We start from the raw sequence: 6,000 nt of genomic DNA, 5'->3' as shown, positions 1-6,000 counted from the left end.
GTCCATGCTTTTGTATTCTATGCCCCACATATCTAAGCTCAGATCTTTATGTTCTTGTACTCTTTAACAATTGTGTCATCTAATTTATACCACCTTATAGAATGGAAGCAGATCATTGAATGTGTGATGATCAGCTCCCACCCATTTTGACCTACTCGCATTCGTCCTACCAAAATCCAACACTTCACATTTCACAGCAGTACTTTTCATTTTGGTGTCTGTTCCACCAGTCTACCTCTGCTTCACTGAGATGTGTTACTATTCCCCTCACACATTTTACTACATCTCCAAGTTTGTGTTTGCTTGTTCACTGTATACTTAAATTCAAGCCATTAAAGTGTATTAAGAGAAGCCATAATTCTCACACTATCCCATGGGAAAAATACAGTTTTCCTCCTTTAAAAAAGTAAACTTTTTAAGAAATTTAAAAGACTACTAGACAGGTATATGGAGGAATTTAAGGTGGAGGATTATATGTGAGGCAGGGTTTCAGGGTCGCCACATTGTGGGCCGAATGGCCTGTACTGTGCTTTAGTGTTCTTTGTTCTTTGAACTGTTACAAGTCTGATAAAAGGGTCATCAACTGAGAATGTAAACTTTGTTATGCTTGCAGCAGATTTTTAGGTCTGATTAATGTTTCTAGCATTTTCTATTTGCATTCTGCTGCTTCTCATTGTTACCTGCCACTTAGCCAATTATCTATGTGTCTTTTTTATTCTTTGACTCATTAAAGAAAGCATTTTTTGTTGGTCCACGGATCAAATGGGTCATCAATGACAGGCAAATTGAAGAAGTTCTAGTGGGACCGGAGAAATCACATGGAAAGCATTCAAGGATGTGTTTCTGCCCTATCTGGGATAACAGACCCCACACTCACTTTGACAACTCCTAAGCTTAGACCAGAGATTAGTATATATATTCAAAACTATTTGTATTGATATGAGTTATTGAGAAATGGTTGTGCAGGCTGTTTGATTATGAAATAATTGTGAAAATTTGGGGAGGTCAAAAGAATTGAATTGATTGAATTGACATTCTACTAAGATGCCTGCTCAACATACATAAACTTCTTCAAAGACTGTGAAAATGTAAAATATTTTTCTTGCTAGTTTTAAATGTTTTTACACCATGAAGGTAACATGTTATTTCATGAACTTCAAACAAATAGACATCTGTATATCTTTATGAAATTTCCTCTGTCCCATATTATGCAGTTCATAAGTGGAAGTGAGATCCAATTGGCTGGCGGAAATTACAGTCAGATGCTTTGCTGCTTCCTGATGGTTTTCACTTTGATTTTTTTTGCAATGTAATTCTAGTACATCAACTGCATGCATATATGAGATTTGATAATTTATGGATGCAATGTAATTAATTCTCTGATTGTAGACCCAGGTTCATCTTGTTGTCATCTTCACCAGTCACAAAATCACTATTGCTTTGTATCTAAATACAATCAAGCTTAGAATCAGAATCAGGTTTAGTATCACCTGCATATGACATGAAATTTGTTGTCTCTGTGGCAGCAGTACAATGCAATAGTCTAATGATAGAATAAACATGAATTACAGTAAATATATATAAAACAGTTAAATAAGTAGTGCAAATATAAAAATTAAAAGACAGTGAGATAGTGTTCATGAGTTCAATGTCCATTTAGACATCGGATGGCAGAGGGAAAAAAGCTGTTTCTGAATCGATGAGTGTGTGCCTTCAGGCTTCTGTCCTCCTTCCCGACAGTAACAATGAGAACAAAGCGTGACCTGGGTGCTGGGGGGTCCTTAATGATGGCCGCCGCCTTTTGGAGGCATCGCTCCTTTAAGATGTCCTGGATACTACGGAGGCTCGTGCCCATGATGGAGCTGACCAAGTTTACAACTCTGCAGCTCATTTCGATCCTGTGCTGTAGCGCTCCACACCACTCCCACCCCAGTGATGCAGCCAGTTAGAATGCTCTCCACAGTACATCTGTAGAAATTTGCGAGTGTCTTTGATGGCACATCAAATCTACTCAGACTCCTAATGAAATATAGCCGCAGTTTGTAGATGCATCAATATGTCCAGCCCAGGACAGATAGATCGCCGGAGATGTTGACACCCAAGAACTTGAAATTGCTCACCCTTTCCACTCCTGATCCCTCTATAAGGACAGGTGTGTTTTCCCTCGTCTTACCCTTTCTCAATAGTCAGCGTCAATTTCAAAGTAATTTCTTAGACTGCAATAAGGTGAGAACTCTTACACCCCATCAATTTTCTACCATTCACAAATTTCTGTTCATTCTCTGTATTATAGGTGCAGAACTTCTAAGATTACCTTGCGTCCTGCTGCGGAAATGCCATGAAGTTAGGTGATAAGATGAAAAAATTGTTACAGACGTAATGCCCAGGAGGAAAATTTGAGCGTACGCCTACGTAATTAAAAATAAAAGCCATTTAAGATATATATGCACACTTATTTTTCTTTAATTTATTTATAAATATTCATACAAGAAATGACAAGGTATTTTGCAACCAGGGTGCATTTCTTTCAGAAAGTCTTTCAAGACTGAAATATAAGGTAGTTCAAATGATTTTTCACTGTGCGATGGGGAGAGCTACAAAGAGCGCCGCCTGTGGTTGAGTGACGAATTACTGACAGTTTTGAGATTTCCCCTGGTCAATTTGTATGGAAGTCGGCTTTTTTTTGCAACAACCTTCAAATAACAACCTATTTTATCCACTAAACCTTCAATCTGTGTTATTTTTTAGTTACTATCACTGATTTTCTAACTGAAGTTTCCTTCAATCTTTTGATATAATCGTTTGACCAAATAATTACTCTGGAGTGTTATCTATTTTTATATGAAATACAAGCATTTGTGTGGATGATTCCGCTTATCACTTAGATTGGTAATGTTCGGTTTTAGCTTGTTTTGAATACGCTGTTCAAACCTTTCACTGTTCATTTTACCAACGTGCTCCCTTTTTCAGGAATATACGTCATACCTCTAGCTAGCATAAAAAATATTTTAATGTTTCCTTTATAGTATTGCGAAAGAACTCTTTCCATTTTTTTAATATATTGCCCGATAAAAAGTAACTGAAAGAGAGCACTTTGCTGGCAGCGTAAATCTAAAAGTAAAGCCCAATCACTCAACAACAAAGAGGAGAAACTTCGGATACAGTAAGAGGAGAAATGTATTGTAAAACCAAAGTGGCGTCAGAGTTAGTCTACAATATGCTTGTAAACTTTACAGAAATACCTTTAATTTAATTTAACTGTACAGAACACGATCTTTCCCTCAACCTCTCTAACTCTTCAAAGTTCCAAAACTTCAGTCCGGACTTATGGCTAAAAATTAGTCCGGAGTACAGACTTCTCTGCTAATATTAAGGTTCATAAGACCATAAGATACAGGAGCAGAAGTAGGCCATTCAGCCCATCGAGTCTGCTTCACCATTCAATCATGGGCTGATCCAATTCTCCCAGTCATCCCCACTCCCCTGCCTTCTCCCCATACCCTTTGATACCCTGGCTAATCAAGAATCTATCTATTTCTGCCTTAAATACACCCAATGACATGGCTTCCACAGACGCTGGTGGCAACAAGTTCCACAGATTTTCCACCCTCTGACTAAAGTAATTTATCCACATCTCTGTCCAAACTAAATGTCCTTTAATTCTGAAGTCGTGCATTTTTTTTCCTAGACTCCCCGACCATGGGAAATAACTTTGCCATGTCTAATCTGCTCAGGCCTTTTCACATTTGCAATGTTTCAATGGGATCCCCCTCAGTCTCCTGAACTCCAGGAAATACAGCCCAAGAGATGCCAGAGGTTCCCCGTGCAGTAACCCTTTCTTTCCTGGAATTAGTCTGGTGAATCTTCTCTGGACCCTCTCCAATGTCAGTATATCCTTTCTAAAATGAGGAAGCCAAAACTGCACACAATACTTCGTGTGGTCTCACGAGTGCCTTATAGAGCCTCAACATCACATTCCTGCTCTTGTATTCTATATCTCTAGAAATGAATGTCACCATTGCATTCGCCTTCTTCACCACTGACTCAACCCGGAGCTTTCATCTTCGTAGAGACGAGTATAAACAATGCAGACCGACCTTTAAATTAAGGATTGAAGTCTACAACTTCCTCTGTACTTCGATGAAGTTTCAACAGGTGAAACATTGATTGGCCTCAAAAATAAACGCAACCCACCTATCCCATCCTCCATCCCAAGATTCCCTCTGTCAGCCCGCACCTACCCCAGCTCAGCATCCGCACAGTTCCACTGCCGTCAACGTTTTGATTCCAGCGCAACTTCTAAATTTTCCGGTCTATTAACAAAAATTCATGTATGGTACAAATGAATTGTTTTGCAATGCTGATGTCTGCACGGCATAAAAATGAAATGAACATACTCTATCCGTCACACACACACACACACACACACACACACACACACACACACACACACACACACACACACACACACACACACACACACACACACACACACACACACACACACACACACACACACACACACACACACACACACCCCTGGAGGAACTCAGCAGTCCAGGCAGCATCTATGGAAAAAGAGTACAGTCGAGGTTTCGGGTGTCCTTTTCCCGGCCTGCTGAGTCCTTCCAGCATTTTGTGTGTGCTGCTGGGATTTCCAGCATCTGCAGATTTTCTCTTGTTTGCGATTGGAATGCTCTGTCTGTGCTTCTTCATCTTGATCTGTAATTTGCTTCAAAATGCCTTCAACTCCACGTGCAAATTTTCACGTCCTGTGAAAATAAAGGTTGTAGAGAATGAGTGTGTTCCGTTCGGAAGCAAAAAAAAATCTAATTCAAAAATCAGAATTCTGGCGAAGGTCTTCGACTGAAAGCGGTTAAATTTGTTTCTCTTTCTACAGATGTTGCCTGACCTGCCGACTGTTTCCAGCATTTTCATTTTTTTTTGTCAAGAATTACGTTGATTTATATTCATCTCAGGGCCATTAATTAAGCCATACTGATCAACTATCTACGGAGTAAACATGCATTTTAGTTTTGGCATCAACGTCATAGAATGCAGTTGAAACCTACTTTATTGGTTTACAATTTTGGTCAGTAAACTCAAGAGAAAACAGTGTCAACATCATAAAACCAGGGTTTTTTTTTGTTTTCACGCGGTTGTATATATGAAGGTTGGATCGCACTGTGAATAACTTTGCCTCGCATTAATCACTGTAATGCCATTTACTTAAAACTGATCTACTCGGCGAAACTGAGACTTGTTTTTAACGGTTTTGCTGTTGAAATTTCCACTTCAGTTGTTATGCACAAATAGACGGCATATGTAAACTCTGTTAGATAAGAGGGATTAAAAAGTAAAGTGTATGCCCACTAAGAAGATATTTTGAATGAATAGGATCATTCTCACGATTGTAAAATGGTCTATCGAACCATATTGTAGCAAATATTTGATTTATAGTCTACAAGGGAAAATGAATACCAATATGACGACTCTTTGAGATGATGAAAAGAAAATACATTTGCCTCATTGCCATGAATCTGTATTTTTTGAGTAAATGTGTAGTTATTATATCATGGCTTTATTGTTTACAACTTCTATAGTGTGGCTGAGCTCCAGGGTGTGATAATTGCATGTTTTATCCAGGAGAGAGCATTAATAATTAAAATTGTGAATGGAGTAGTGAGCCTGTGTTCATCAGAGAGTAACTCATGCATGCGAGGATTACTCCATTATAAAGATTTCGTGTCACGTGATCCAAATAGTCCTAAGAATCGAACAGCAAGAGTTTTATCAACCGACGAAGAAGGAACTCTATAGAACATGTGGGAACCTGCACCACTTATTGTTCATCGCACTCTACCTGCTGGTTAAACAAACACAGCTTAGTAAACAGAACAAGGATAGCACTACTGATAAATAAAGACATTTATTTAATCCTTCCAGTCGGTAATGTATATGCAAGTCCACTTAATTGATTCATAAACCAAACAGTGCAAC

Source organism: Hemitrygon akajei, chromosome 2 (genome assembly GCF_048418815.1).
Source record: "Hemitrygon akajei chromosome 2, sHemAka1.3, whole genome shotgun sequence".
In the NCBI taxonomy this organism is placed as follows: domain Eukaryota; kingdom Metazoa; phylum Chordata; class Chondrichthyes; order Myliobatiformes; family Dasyatidae; genus Hemitrygon; species Hemitrygon akajei.
This window is presented reverse-complemented; position numbering follows the sequence as displayed.